Here is a 16,577-nt window from a genome sequence, read left to right as displayed (position 1 = left end):
TAAATTATTTGTTTAAATTTAAAAGAGAAAAAAAATATTTTAATTTTTATAATTCAATATTTTCTCATTTTTCTTATAAATTCATACTTTTTAAATGTTTAGAATTTTATATTTAGTTTTTTTTTAAATAAACTCATGTAATACATGAGTCTCATACCTAGTAATTATAATAATACTAGGTCTAAGACCCATGCATTACATGAGTTAATTAAAAATGATTAAATATAAATGTCTAAATATTTAAGAACTTTGGATTTATAAGAAAATAAGAAAAATAATGAATTATTAAAATTGATTTTTTTATCTTTTAAATTTAAATAAATAAACAAAATAAACTAATGAACTTTAATTTGGATGTTTTGAAATAAAAAGGTAAGTCCATTAATAAAATTGATATTAATTTATTACTAAATTTATTGTAATCATTATATTAAAGTATTATGTGGAATTCATTAAAATAGAATAACCTATAAAATGACATGTGGAAAAGAAATTAATTTAAAATAACCATAAAATAACATTTGACAAATTGAACGAGAATGTGACATGTGACAAAAAACATTCATTTATTAGAGTAGATGTATTGTAGTTATTATATTAAAGTATTATGTGAAATTTATTAAGATAAAATAACCCATAAAATGAAATGTGAAAAAAAAAATTAATTCAAAATAACCATAAAATGACATTTGACAATTTGAATGGGAATGTGACATGTTGCAAAAAAAACTCTTCATTTATTAGAGTAGAAGATGCAATACTATTATTGATTTCGAGATATTAATGATATCTATTTAACAGTATAACTTGTTAAATATAAAGTTTTGATAATATATTTACAAAAAATAAGCTTACAAGCGAAAATTTAAAAAATGTATAAGTTAGAAATTAAAAATGTAAAAAGATAAATTTATAACTTTTTACATAAGATAAAGGGTTAAATTGTAACATTATAAGGATGAATTAAGTAACTTTTAAACAATTGAATGGGCTCTATGGTTTGTTTTCTGTTAAGTTGAGAGAGACAGAGAGAATGTGTGTGTTGTGGTTATTTGTGATTATACATGATTTTTCAGCTATGACGCATTTTTTTTTATCTGCGTGAGTTAGGACAATTCAAATGAAGGTGGAAACATCTAGGATAATTTTCAACATGCCCAAAAAGATATCGTTCAATGGTTATGCTCATGGATTTTTTTGACGAATCTCTAAGGGAGGTGTTGTGTTTTTGCAAGTTATCTTTCCGATAGTTGTCCTGAAAGTAGATAGGATGCGTTTAATTATTTCTTAGTGAATTTGAAATATAGATCTGATCATGCCAATAAGAACATTATATTTCGACTTGATCCATTATTTTCAGCGAGAATGCAATGAGTTTTCAGACGATGCTAGGAGATGAGTAATCTAATGTTGATTGACGATCATGTAGATGTTTGATGTGTTTCCTGAATTCCTTACAACAATCCTCGATAGTGTTACTTGTGTTGGAACTCTGTATATGAGGCTATATGGTATCCTCACGTGTGGAATGCAATCCACCTCATCATCAAACCATTCCACAAGCATTTCACAAGGTCATGGAAATGGTGTTCACTAGAGAGAGAGAGAGAGAAAGAGAGAGAGAAAGAGAGAGAGAAGACTCATAACCACCCTCACTCCACATGAAACCTACTAGACTTTGGGGTAATGTTCAATAGTGGAAACCCCTTCCACATTGGATTCCTATGTGTGCTTTTTCCTCCATACCAGATAGCCTAAAATATAGCATTGTGGAACTTGTCCCACAGTGGAAGCAACAAGGAAAAAGCTCTTCCTTATAAGCCTAAGTTCTAGTAGATTATCAATATGGATAAATAATTGGGCTATGATTAATAAGCTTGTTGTATGTGGCCGGATCAGCCTAATTACGCATGAATTAGACTTTGATTACATAATACTTAATTGTTAAAGATATGATATTGGCCTTTGTGATCTTCTTGAGTAATTATAATATTTTTCAACTATTAATTAGAAAATTAAATTGTAAATTATTAATTAATTTATTAATTCGTAATAACTGAAATGAAAGTTTTTTAGGCATTTAATTTTCGATTTCTACGACCGATATGTAACCCCCTGTTTCAAGTCGTTTCATAATTAAGTGTCGTGAACCGAATATCAAGTATCACAAGCCTCCGGGCTTTGAGAATGAGAGATTTAGACCCCTTTGGGTGTGGTTAATGTGGATTAGGTGATCCGAGAGTTTGGGTGGTGTTTTGGAGCCCAAGGGTATATCTGTAAAGTGACAGGTCGGGTCTTTTATGAATTTTGGATTTAACTTTAAAACATTTTAAGGCGAGAGTGAGTTGATAGAAGTGTAGAGTTTCTCATTACCTTTCGGGGGATATAAGGATCGTCGAAATCATACTTAAAACAAAGAAGTTATAGGCTTTGGAAGTTTGGTGGTTTTAGGGCTAAGCCTAGTATGTTGGGCGTACTAGGTAGGAGGATTGCAGTGCTCTTTGGAGTACGCAGGGTGTACTCCAGTCAGGTGCAAACCCTAATTTAGGGTCATGGACCCGATTTAATGGCCTTAAATTAACTCCAAACCCTCTTACCTTCAGCTTCCATCCCGTTAAACCCTAAATATGAAACCCTAGCCCCATTATAGTGATTCTTGAGTTCTTGGTGTGATTTCATGTGTTTTAGTGATCATTGAAGAAGAAGGAGCTTCTTGAAGGAGAGTTTTATTGCTTGGGGCTTGTAAACCCAGGCTTGGTTTTTCTTCCTGCATCTTTTGGAAGTATAAAGTCTCAATCTTGATGGATCATTTGTATAGATCTTGTTTTGGGTGGTAGTTTATCAGGTTTTGGTCCTATGATGGTGGTTCTTATGAGTAGAAGCTACTCCAAAACCTTTGGGCCTCATATTTGGTCCTTATTGAGGTCATTAAGTCATAAAGTTTGGATCTTGTGGACTTTTATCCTCTCATGCAAGTATTGTTGATCTTTTATGAAGATTAGGAAGCTTAGATTATGGTTTGGACCTCATTAAGCCATGCAAAGTCATAAATTCAGGAATTTTATGACTTAAGATACCTCATAAAGGTCAGATCTGTGTTTGGACGTTATTCCCTTAACCATTAAAAGCTTATTTTGAGTTTTGGCCCTCTAACGAGTACGTCGGGCATACGTAGGAGTATGCTCAGCGTAATGCATGGATCAGGCTTCACGACTTGTATATTCCGCATCAGTGAGCAGTACGCGGGGCGTACAAGTTTAGTATGCGGTGCGTACTCCCTAGTTGTCTTCACTGCATGAATTTTTTGGTCAGGGAGCTCATTGTAGCTAGTGGTCCCTTTCAGGGATGCCGATGAACTGGTAAAGAGGTGGTTAAATTGCTCAGGTTGAGTGTTGGATGTTAAAGAATTCGTCAGCTCAGGGTATAGATCGTTTATATCGTGGGTCTGTCAGTCAACTCCAGAATTTGGTGTGTGTATTATCGATTAGTTCAGTAGAAGAGTGGATTGTTAGGTTGTTACCAGTGCATCATGGATCGTTTAATGTTCCTATTTATCGTCATGTTCTATTTATGGTGTATCATGGCTTCTGGGTACATTGCCCTAATTAACAGGATTGTGGAATTAATCTATAGTAGACTCGGGTTTGATTCAGTATTAAGTAGAGCAATGAAGTGAGTATCTATTTGTTTCAATTATGGGTATTTTGGGTTCCTTGTCATCAGTTAGGATTGTAGAAGGATGTGGAATTATGTCAAGGAAAGGTACTTTGGATACGAAAATCCTTTTCCAGAGTAGTTGTTGAATCAAAAAAGTGACCCTCTTGAACTTTAGCTACCGCAGTCTTCAAGCCACCGTAGTCAAGCAATCTTATCATCCGGCCATCCGAAGTCTTCAGCACCGTAGTCGTTATCTTTACTTAGTTTATTTTGTCTTTTCTGTAAAACACTCTAATATCCAGTATGCCTTGCATGGCTGCTTTTAGAGTTGTAAACTTGTCTCTATAAATAGAGTTCATTTCTCATGTAATCGGTATCGATGTGAATCTCTCATCAAATTCTAATACACATCAGTTCTCATTCTATCTTACTTATCAAACCTTCTTACTCTCATAATCAATCACCATCTCTTTAAAGAGCAAGTCACTTGTGACTTAATCACTAAGCTAGATCTCATTTACTAACTTGGTTTGAATGCATTCCTTGTTGTGAATCTGCGTATGTGTATACTTGATAAAACAATTGTTGTCATTTACATTCCTTTACTTTTACGCATCTAACTCACTAACTTCTAACACTTAATATTATTGTTGAGCTTCGAGATTAACTATTCCGATATATACTTGTTCTAACGATTTGTTCAAGTGTGTCTCAAAGTTTTTCTCTCCACAATTGGTATCAGAGCCATAGTGGTTGCTTTTTGAAAATCGGAACTCTGATTTTTCAAAGAGCTTTCTATACCACTGAAGCTCATTTCTTAAACACAAAAATCTTCAAAATGGCACAATCGTTATCATTAAATGTCTCCAACAGTGTTGGTGGTTCTAATCGAGCCCCAATACTAGTTGCGAATGAGTACCATCACTGGTGTTAAAGGATGGAAAGATATCTCAGACGACTTGGTAGAGATGTTTGGAATTCTATATAATAAGGACCACATGTTCTAGTCCTCACACCAGTCCAAACTGATGGAGCCACATCAAGGCTAGGAGGAGGTCAACCAGCTTTGAACCGTCCCACCAAAGATGATCTTGACAAGATGGAAAATGATGCTATTGCCTTTTATGAAATCTCTTGTGGAGTTGCTCCTGACAACTTCGACATCATCATAAACTGCAAATCAGCAAAGGAGATTTGGGATGTTCTCAAAAACTTGTACAAAGGTTCAGAGCAGGCTCAAGACAAGAAGCTCACTACGACCCTCAACGAATTCAACAACTTCAAAGCTTACTCCGGTGAAAGTTTGGAAGACTCTTTTAAGAGATTCAACTTGATTGTCACAAAACTATCCAATTCGGGAACCGTCCGCAGCAATCATGAAACAAACCTACAATTCCTTAATGGCTTGGGAAGACACTGGACAACAGCCAAAATGATTGTTCAAGGAGATAGGAAGATTCATTCATTGTCCCTCTATAAGCTCTATGGAGAGTTGCAAGCTCAAGAGTCTACTGTACTCAAGGACTGCTTAGACTTCGGAGGTCCGCTTGCTCTTGTAGCTCAATCACCTCACACTCAAACTTATCCCACTTCGTATGACTCATCATCGCAGTTATATGAAGCAGACTCAGAATATGACGATGAAGAAGAGTTTCAAAATGCCATTGCCCTTGTCAGTCAAAAATTCAATTGCTTACCACCTTCATTTCGTAAAAATCAACAATACAACTGACCACCTTTCAACTAGGGGTGCAAACGAGCCAAGCTACTCGCGAGCTACTCGATATCGGATCGCTAAAAGCTCGACTCGAAATCGATTTTAAACGAGCTCGAGCCGAGCTCGAGCCGAGCTCGAGCTTAATATTAAGCTCGTTTATTAAACGAGCTCGAGCTCAAGCCTATGTCATTAAGCTTGATTAGGCTCACGAGCCTAAACGAGCCTTTCTATAATATAATTTAATATTATTTATATATATTAAAATAAAAACATATTAGGGGAATTATGGATTTAGGGTATTAGTAAACGAGCTTCTTAACAAGCTCGAGCCGAGCTTAAGCTTATTTAGACACATCAGATATAAAACGAGTTGAGCCCGAGGCCGAGCCGAGCTTGTATAATTCTTTACGAGCTCGAGCCGAGCTCAGTACAAGGAAGCTCGAATCGAGCCGAGCTCGAGCTCGAGCCTTATATAACTTAAACGAGCCCGAGCCGAGCCTGGCCAGGCTTGGGCTCGACTCGGCTCGTTTGCACCCCTACTTTCAACCGCAACTTTCAAAATAATCACTTTCGTTCCACCAAGAATCCTCTCCCTCCACCGCAGCCTTAGCAAACATAGTCTAAAGACGTACCACCGCTGCCTCAATGAATTGACTCCGGTACCTCTTTAGAAGACAAAAGTGACATTGTTATATGTCACAAGTGCAACAAAGAAAACCATTTTGCTTAGGATTGCAAGGCAAACGTAGTGAAAGAGAAAGCCTTCTATCTCAGAATGGCTCAAGAACTGGAGGACAAAGAAAAGGGAAAAAGCCTACGTTGCTTAAGTAAAAAGAAATCATCAAGTGTGGTAATCCGAAGACAAAGATGAAGATGACCGCAGTAAAGGAGAAGGCAAGATCTGTATGATGGAAACTGCTGATGAAGACGACTCAACCAAGCTAAAGAAGAACCATTGCTATATGGCGAAAGATGGAACTCTCAACATTGTGGAACAAGTAAAACTTATGATTCAAACTTTAAATTATAGCATTCATGACTGTCAACCTTACTTGGACACACTTAATGACACATGTGCTGCCGTCCTTACAGACTACAATAAAGCCTTAGATGAGAAGAACATCGCTTCACAGGAGATGTTCCACGTTATAGGACGTTTGGAAAATAAGAGACTAAAAATGACAATGTTAGAGAAGGACTTGATGCTAGAAAAGGATGCTAGGATGTTAAACGAAACACAATTAGAAATAGCTTTAAATTAGAGAGATTTAGCACAAAATGAAATTGTACGCTTAAATCTTTTAATTGAAAAGCTTTTTAATGAAACTAAGGCCATTGAGAGTCTTGTTAATAATGGGAATGTTGATAACACCTTTAATTGGGGTTGGTCCAACGGGTATCCAACCGTAACAGACTCCTCACCTCGGTTCACACCGGAACGTCCCTATGTCCCTCCAGAACGCAATTTCTTATTCCCAGTCAATGACAAAACATTTCCGGAGGATATCCAAGCTCATTTTGGTAAACTCAATGAGCTGAGTAATAACTGTGTTATCGAGGAAATTCTCCCTGAATTTTCTAATCATGTTGATAACATGGATCACTCTGATTCTCAGACATCATCCGTAGCCGATGAGGAAATTGTTGTAGAAAGTCCTGGAGTCTCATTAGACTTCCCATCTCTACAGTCTGAACGCAGTGTTCCTAACCGCAGTCATGAACCGCAAACCGTCCCATTACCCAATTGTCCCACTAAAGTGTCCACCAAGACTTACTCTGCGGTTGTCCAAAACACTACACCGCAGACCATAGTCAAAAGTTCTGTGACTATTGAACCAATCAATCATGAATTACCAATCGAAAATTTTGAATTTGGTCAATGTTCTCAAAGTCCTGACTTCTCCAGTTCGGATGAATCAAGTCCCTGTTTTTCAAAATCTCCAAAAGATTTAAGGAAACCACAATTAAATGTCACTGACTGCGGTTCTCCTAAGACCGAAGCAAAAAGAGCTTTTAAAGAAGAATTTCGTTCCCGTGGGAAGCAACGGGAAATTCATTCAAAACGAAAGAAATTTGTGAAATATCCCAAGTCAAAGAGTCCAGAATAACTTGCTTTCTCAAATTATCATTTCAAATCAACTGTTTCCAAGAAAACAAAAAAGAAGGAGTTTACTGTTTCTGACATTGCTCAAAAATCACCTGACCCTAAGGATAAGTCTTTTTGATCAAATGGTTTTCAAGTCTATTCATTAGACAATCCAAAATGGAAAGGTATTCTACCTAATCCGACCCTACCAAAGTCACTTTCAAAAACTCAAAAATGGAAAGGAATTTTGCCAACTCCGACACTCAAAAGGTCACCTCAAGAGTTTACGAAATCACTTCACAAAATGCCTGCACGTGTCTACACACCTGCAAGACCTACAAAAAACACCTTTTCAAAACACACAAACAAAAGGGTCAAATCTTACAATCCTCGGACTAGACAAATGTAACACCGTAAATTTCAAAACAATTTTTTGCATTTTATAAAAAACATAATTCATTTATTATTCATAAAAACATCATTGTTTGAAACTCAAATTCATAGTATATAACAATCCCAAGATCACATAACATAAAAATCCCATGTGTGTACTGATCAGGCCGGCGCCTTCCCGCGATCCTCACTAGTACCTGAAACAAATAACACCAAACACTGTAAGCACAAAGCTTAGTGAGTTCCCCAAAATACCATATATATAACACATATTAGCCACTCGAGGCTATAACTCTTTGGGTCCGTGCACCCAACTCTATGAACCCTCAGGCTCTATCTCTGTGAACCTTCCGGTTCTAACTCTGTAGCATGCACAACATAAATCACATAGAATATTGCAGTGCAACACATAACACATATATAGCATACAACACTGTATCACATAACTCTAATTACCTACTCAAGGTAAAGTATAGTGAGAAGACTCACCTCGCGTATCTCGGTAACCCGTAAATCCCTAAAATCACTAGTGCTCGATCTCCCGAGCTATAGTCCTCCTATAACACAAATACATCTCTAATTAACACTTTCCCAACTAGGGTTGACTAACTCTATCAAGTCAACACCGGTCAACTCTGGTCAATGGTCAACGGTCAACCCAACTCGCCGAGTCTAGCGTGGACTCGTCGAGTCCCTACGGGGACCCGATTCCTCTGAATCCCTTCCGACTCACCGAGTCACTCACCCAACTCGGTTAATCAACCCCTGGTTCGAAAACACGGAACAACCCGCTCCAACTCGTCGAGTGCATTCCATGCACAACCCTAAACGACCTTCTGAGGTCCGATCTGTTCCACTAACTCATAGATCCAGTCTTTCCAAGCTTATTTATCACGTAAAGTTTATGTCTTGGTGCTCATATCACACCTATTGACTCATAAATGGTGTTTTAACCTCAAACACAAAGATCCCAAACCAAAACCTCCATAGACTCATATAAAGCTTGGACAAAGAGGCACTCTGGACCTCCATGGGTCCAGATCCAGAACCTAACTCGCTTAAGGGACCATGGGAGCACTAGATCTAGTCACAAAAGGGCAATAAGCCCTAAATCAACATGAACATCACCTCAACAGAAAATGGTTCGAAAATAGTACCTCAAACGTGATGTTCTGGACCTCAGATCTTCAGGAAGTTATCCCTCTTGCTTCCTCTTGGCTATAGCTTCCTTTCCCTTGCTAGACAACACCTACAAGGTCGACAATGGCTCCTTCTCTCACTCCCAACGCTCAAGCTCACTAGGGTTTCGCTCTGGGGGCTGGTGAGCACAAATGACGGCCATAAGGCCCTTTAAATAGGCCCCAAACCCGAGAAATTAGGGTTTCATTAAACAGCGTGGACTCGCTGAGTCCACCAATGCGACTCGTCGAGTCCGGTCATTAATCCGGGTGAGAAATCGCGTCTCTACTCGGCGAGTCTACGCACCAACTCGCCGAGTTCTTCCACAAAACTCAAAATAAAAAGAATAAATATAATACCTGAAATTCCGGATGTTACAATTCTCCCCCACTTGAATCTAACTTCACCCTCGAAGTCTCATCCCTGAAATAGCTCCGGATGCTGCTCCTGCATCTCACGCTCTGGCTCCCAAGTCAACTCGGATCCTTTCCGATGTTGCCACTGAAGCTGTACCATAGGCACCTCCTTGTTCCTTAGAACCTTGATCTTTCGATCCACAATCGCAACTGGTCTCTCCGCGTAGTTCAGGCTCGCATCCACCTGAATGTCCTCTAGCGGCACTACCGCCGACTCGTCGGCTATACACTTCCTTAACTGAGACACGTGGAAGGTATTATGAATCCGCTCCAACTCCGCAGGTAGCTCCAAGCGATACGCTACCCTGCCCACCCTCGCGATCACTCTAAATGGCCCAATATACCGGGGCCCTAGCTTGCCCCTCTTCCTGAATCGAATCACTCCTTTCCAAAGGAGATACCTTCAGGAGAACATAATCACCGACCTGGAACTCGAGCTCGGGTCATCGTCTATCCGCATAACTCTTTTGGCGGCTCTGAGCGGTCAACAATCTTTGCCTGACCCGTTGTATCTGCTCTGTCGTGTGAAGCACAATCTCTGTGCTACCTATCACTTGTTGCCCTACCTCTCCCCAACAAATGGGAGTCCGACACCTCCTCCCATACAACAGCTCAAAAGGCGGCATACCAATGCTCGAATGATGGCTGTTATTGTAGGTGAACTCTGCTAAGGGCAAATACGTGTCCCAACTTCCACCAAAATCCAACACGCATGCTCGGAGAATTTCCTCGAGCATCTGAATCGTCCGCTCGCTCTGACCGTCAGTCTGTGGGTGGTATGCGGTACTAAAATGCAGCCTCGTACCCAACTCCTCATGGAATTTCTTCCAAAATCTGGAAGTGAAACGCACATCTCGATCTGACACAATCGAGATCGGCACCCCATGCCACGATACCACCTCTCTCACATATACCACTGCTAACTTTTCCACAGAAGAACTCTCACTAATGGCGAGAAAGTGAGTGCTCTTTGTCAAACGGTCTACTATCACCCAAATCGCATCGACACCCCTCGCCGTTCTCGGCAATTTGGTGATAAAATCCATGGATATCTGCTCCCATTTCCATTCTGGTACTTCCAGTGGTTGCAACTTACCATGCGGTCTCTGATGTTCGGCCTTAACCCTATGACAGGTTAGGCACCTCTCGACAAACCACGCTATATCTCTCTTCATACAGGGCCACCAATACTCCTTTTTAAGATCCAGAAACATCTTAGTGGCCCCGGGATGGATCGAGAATCTCGATCTATGCGCCTCCTCCATCAAGATGGTACGCGTTCCTCCAACAAACGGCACCCAAATCCGACCCTGGAAGGTCATAAGCCCTCTGCTATCGATTATGAACTCTGATACCTGACCGATAACTCGTTCTCTCTTACGGTTCTCCGGTCTTACTGCCTCAGCCTGAGCCCCTCTGATGGTGTCAAACACCGGAGTCATCACCGTCAATCTCATACATATATCCCCGAATCGGGGCGTTCTCTGCCCTACGACTCAGGGCGTCGGCTACCACATTTGCCTTGCCCGGGTGGTAAAGGATCTCACAATCATAATCCTTTACTACATCCAACCATCTTCTATGACGCATGTTTAGGTTTGGCAGATCCATCAAATACTTCAAACTCTCGTGGTCCGTGTATATCGTACACCGAACCCCATACAGGTAATGGCGCCAAATCTTGAGGGCGAACACCACAGCCCCAAACTCTAGATCGTGGGTGGGATACCTTACCTCGTGAGGCTTCAGCTGCCTCGATGCGTACGCGATCACATGCCCCCTCTACATCAACACTGCGCCCAACCCAAATATCGATGCGTCACAATACGCCACAAAGTCCTCCATTCCCTCTGGAAGAGCCAACACCGGGGCTTCGCACAATCTCTGGCGAAGAGTCTCAAATGAGGCCTGCTGCTCTGGGCCCCAGCTGAACACCACACCCTTCCGGGTCAACCTGGTGAGAGGAACAACAATCTTGGAGAAATCCCTGATGAACCTTCGATAATAGCCGGCCAACCCTAGAAAACTCCTGATCTCGGAAGGAGATTTCGGCACCTCCCAACTCAACACCGCCTCGATCTTGGCCGGATCGACCAAAATCCCCTTTTGGTTAACGAGGTGACCAAGGAATTGCACCTCTCGTAACCAAAAATCGCACTTGGAGAATTTGGCATAAAGCCTCTCCGATCTCAGCACACTGAGGATTTCTCGCAAATGCTCCTCATGCTGCTCCTTGGATCTCGAATATACCAAAATGTCGTCAATGAACACAATCACTGATCGATCCAGCATCGGTCTGCATACCCTGTTCATGAGATCCATGAATGCTGCAGGTGCATTGGTGAGCCCGAATGGCATCACCACGAACTCGTAATGCCGATAACGAGTCCTGAACGCAGTCTTCTGGATATCCTCTTCGCGCACCCTCATCTGATGATATCTAGATCTCAGATCAATCTTGGAAAACCAAGATGCTCCCTACAGCTGATCGAACAAATCATCAATCCTCGGCAAAGGATAACGGTTCTTGACCGTTAACTTGTTCAACTCTCGATAATCTATGCACATTCGGTGCGAACCATCCTTTTTCTTCACAAAAAGGATCGGTGCTCCCCACGGCGAGCTACTCGGCCGAATAAACCCCTTCCCCAGCAGCTCCTGAAGCTTCAAGGATAACTCCTGCATCTCTGGAGGTGCAAGGCGATAGGGCGCCTTGGCAATAGGAGCTGCCCCCAGAATCAAATCAATGCAAAACTCAAACTGCCTCTCGGGAGGCACACCAGGTAACTCCTCGGGGAAGACATCTGGGAATTCCCGCACTATCGGAACCTCCTCAACCGTACTCGGTCTCTCTGCACCAACTCTCGTATCCACCACATATGCTACAAAACCACTACAGCCCCGCTGTAGGCTCTGTCTCGCTCTAGCAGCCGAACAAAACGCTGAATTGGGACGGGTACCCTCGCCGTACACCGTAAGAACTCCCCCACTTGGGTCTCGAATAGTCACCAACTGCCGCTCGCAATCGATAACGACTCCAAATCTGCTCATCCAATCCATGCCTACAATGACACAGACGTCCCCCATCGCAATCGGGACCAAATCAATAGGAAACTCTACACCAAAGATCTCGAGTACACACCCTCGAATCACCTCCGTGGCATGCACTGCTCTCTCATCGGCGATGGAGACTCTCAGAGGTCGACTCAACTCCTCCCGACTAATACTGATGTGCTGACTAAAAGCCAACGATACAAAAGATCGACTCGCACCCGAGTCAAATAACACCAAAGCAGGTACATAACCCACAAGAAAAGTACCTACGCATAACATAAAATAACCACAAAATCTCAAACATTAAAATAAATACATGAAAGAATACATACCAGCCACGAAATCGGGCGCTGCGCGGACCTCCTCCGCAGTCAACTGGAAGGCTCTCCCACTAACCTTCGGCGTCTCGGTCTTCACCGGCCGACTATCAGTAACTCTAACAGCAGCAGGGGCAGACCCCTGAGAAGCTCCCTGTGTTGACCCCCGCAACAGCGGACACTCGGCCTTCCAATGTCCGGTCTGGTTGCAGTGGAAACACACTGCAAACCCCTTAGGACAGTCCTTGGCCATATGCCCCTCCTTGCCATACTTGTAGCAAGATCCAGCTCTACAAACTCCATCATGACCCTTGCCGCACTTTCCACAAGTGCGGCCCTTCTGGCTCCCTGCTCTGGGATCAGCGGGCTTGACCCGCTTAGCTGCCGGCTGGGACTGTGCCGGTCGCCGATCCCTCCCCTGAGACTCCGCCTCCTCCCTAGCCTGAGTCTCTAGCTCGATCTCCCTCTTCCGGGCATTTGCCTGAAGCTCGGAAAATGTCTGGTACGAGGAGTTCGCCACGAACTCCCGAATATCTCTCCTCAAAATACTCAAGTAACGACTCATATGCACCTGCTCAGTAGACACGTGCTCAGGGCAGAACATCGCCCTCTCATGAAACATCCTGGTAATAACCGTCACAGACTCCGTACCCTGCTTGAGGGTAAAAAAATCATGTGCCAATCGATCCCGTTCCACCGAGGGAACGTACTCATCCCGAAACATGGTGGTGAACCTCTCCCAGGTCACCGTAGAAAGCTCTGCTGGAGAATAGTGTGTTGTCGCGAACTTCCACCATTCCTTCGCCCCCAGGCGAAGTTGGTTCAGCGCAAACCGAACCCTCAAGTGCTCCGGGCACGAGCACGTGTAGAAACACCCCTCAATGTTAGATACCCATCTCATTGCTGCAATCGGATCCGGCGTCCCATCAAACTTTGGTGGCTTCGTGTTGTTGAACTCCCTGAACAACAACGAGTCACCCCCTTACGGCCTAGCAGCAGCGACGACTGCGGTGGCCGCTGCAACAGCAGCCTCAGAAAGAGCGGCATAACGCTCGTCAAAAGTCTCAATCAACATGGTCTTAATAGACCCGAACATCTCTGGTATCTCTACCCTGATGGCCGCAGCCACCTCCTCATGGATGATCCGGCAGATCTCCTCATCACTAGTCCCGCTGCTCTCTGGCATATGACGTGTCCTCACCATGATCTACCTCTGAAATACAACATACGGTACATTAGAAATTCACTTGAGTATACTTGCACTCGATAACTCATCCCTCCTTGATCCCTGGCATCCCGAAGATTCTTACTTGAACTGTACACCACTCCAGTGTTTTCAATAGTACGGGTCCAATACTACTGTCCGCACCGTATCAGTATACACCCCAAGTCCTCCTCTTCAGATTCCAAATCCCAAGTACTCTATTATGCATAATCCACTCTCTAACAGATCTCTGAAAAGCTCCTCGCTGCTACCTACTCACTCTTAAGCATCTCATAGCAGCTCACCTCTCCCTAGGCTAAGGCATCACAAATCAGGCCACTCTAGTCCTAACAGGAGTACCTAGCCCACTCTAGCACGAGAATACATCATATCATTATCATAAATATATAACATAAAGGTATCTTGGGAAATCACTGTTCGGGCGCTGACTGATCGTACACACAAATCTGCTCTGCGTTTTCCAAAAATCTTTTACTCTTTTTGAAAATATTTCTCAAATCCTCAATTTAAGTTCAAATACGCCCTAAGGTGTACTCGAATCCCTCAAACCAAGGCTCTGATACCAACTTGTAACACCGTAAATTTCAAAACAATTTTTCTCATTTTATAAAAAACATAATTCATTTATTATTCATAAAAACATCATTGTTTGAAACTCAAATTCATAGTATATAACAATCCCAAGATCACATAACATAAAAATCCCATGTGTGTACTGATCAGGCCGGCGCCTTCCCGCGATCCTCACTAGTACCTGAAACAAATAACACCAAACACTGTAAGCACAAAGCTTAGTGAGTTCCCCAAAATACCATATATATAACACATATTAGCCACTCGAGGCTATAACTCTTTGGGTCCGTGCACCCAACTCTATGAACCCTCAGGCTCTATCTCTGTGAACCTTCCGGTTCTAACTCTGTAGCATGCACAACATAAATCACATAGAATATTGCAGTGCAACACATAACACATATATAGCATACAACACTGTATCACATAACTCTAATTACCTACTCAAGGTAAAGTATAGTGAGAAGACTCACCTCGCGTATCTCGGTAACCCGTAAATCCCTAAAATCACTAGTGCTCGATCTCCCGAGCTATAGTCCTCCTATAACACAAATACATCTCTAATTAACACTTTCCCAACTAGGGTTGACTAACTCTATCAAGTCAACACCGGTCAACTCTGGTCAATGGTCAACGGTCAACCCAACTCGCCGAGTCTGGCGTGGACTCGCCGAGTCCCGACGGGGACCCGATTCCTCTGAATCCCTTCCGACTCACCGAGTCACTCACCCAACTCGGTTAATCAACCCCTGGTTCGAAAACACGGAACAACCCGCTCCAACTCGTCGAGTCTGCTAATGGACTCGACGAGTGCATTCCATGCACAACCCCAAACGACCTTCTGAGGTCCGATCTGTTCCACTAACTCATAGATCCAGTCTTTCCAAGCTTATTTATCACGTAAAGTTTATGTCTTGGTGCTCATATCACACCTATTGACTCATAAATGGTGTTTTAACCTCAAACACAAAGATCCCAAACCAAAACCTCCATAGACTCATATAAAGCTTGGACAAAGAGGCACTCTGGACCTCCATGGGTCCAGATCCAGAACCTAACTCGCTTAAGGGACCATGGGAGCACTAGATCTAGTCACAAAAGGGCAATAAGCCCTAAATCAACATGAACATCACCTCAACAGAAAATGGTTCGAAAATAGTACCTCAAACGTGATGTTCTGGACCTCAGATCTTCAGGAAGTTATCCCTCTTGCTTCCTCTTGGCTATAGCTTCCTTTCCCTTGCTAGACAACACCTACAAGGTCGACAATGGCTCCTTCTCTCACTCTCAACGCTCAAGCTTACTAGGGTTTCGCTCTGGGGGCTGGTGAGCACAAATGACGGCCATAAGGCCCTTTAAATAGGCCCCAAACCCGAGAAATTAGGGTTTCATTAAACAGCGTGGACTCGCCGAGTCCACCAATGCGACTCGTCGAGTCCGGTCATTAATTCGGGTGAGAAATCGCGTCTCTACTCGGCGAGTCTACGCACCAACTCGCCGAGTTCTTCCACAAAACTCAAAATAAAAAGAATAAATATAATACCTGAAATTCCGGATGTTACAACAAAAGCATACTTTTTCTTCAAAACAACAGACTAAGCCAAATGTTAGGAGAAATGATAAAAAGTTCATGTGTCAATGTCAATGTCAAAAGATCTACTCTCATGACACATCTCATTGTTCTCGAAAGACTCGTAACTATCCACAATCTCACAAAGCTCCAAAAGATCTCAAACACCCAGGACTAGGCTTGAAAGTTGACTTAAAACCTGTCCCTGCCACCTCACATCATGCATGGATTAATACCTTGTATGTGATTCCGGGATCCAAACTCGCTTGGGTGCCCAAATTAACCACTTAATTTCTGTAGGCATTGTGCAAGGAGGATCAAGAAGAAGAATGGTTGATCGATAGTGCCTGCTCCTTGCACATGACTGGAAGGTTAGAATACCATCGGGAT

This window comes from Lactuca sativa, chromosome 5 (genome assembly GCF_002870075.4).
Source record: "Lactuca sativa cultivar Salinas chromosome 5, Lsat_Salinas_v11, whole genome shotgun sequence".
NCBI lineage: Eukaryota > Viridiplantae > Streptophyta > Magnoliopsida > Asterales > Asteraceae > Lactuca > Lactuca sativa.
The sequence above is the reverse complement of the archived record's forward strand: the minus strand, read 5'-3'. Positions refer to the sequence as shown.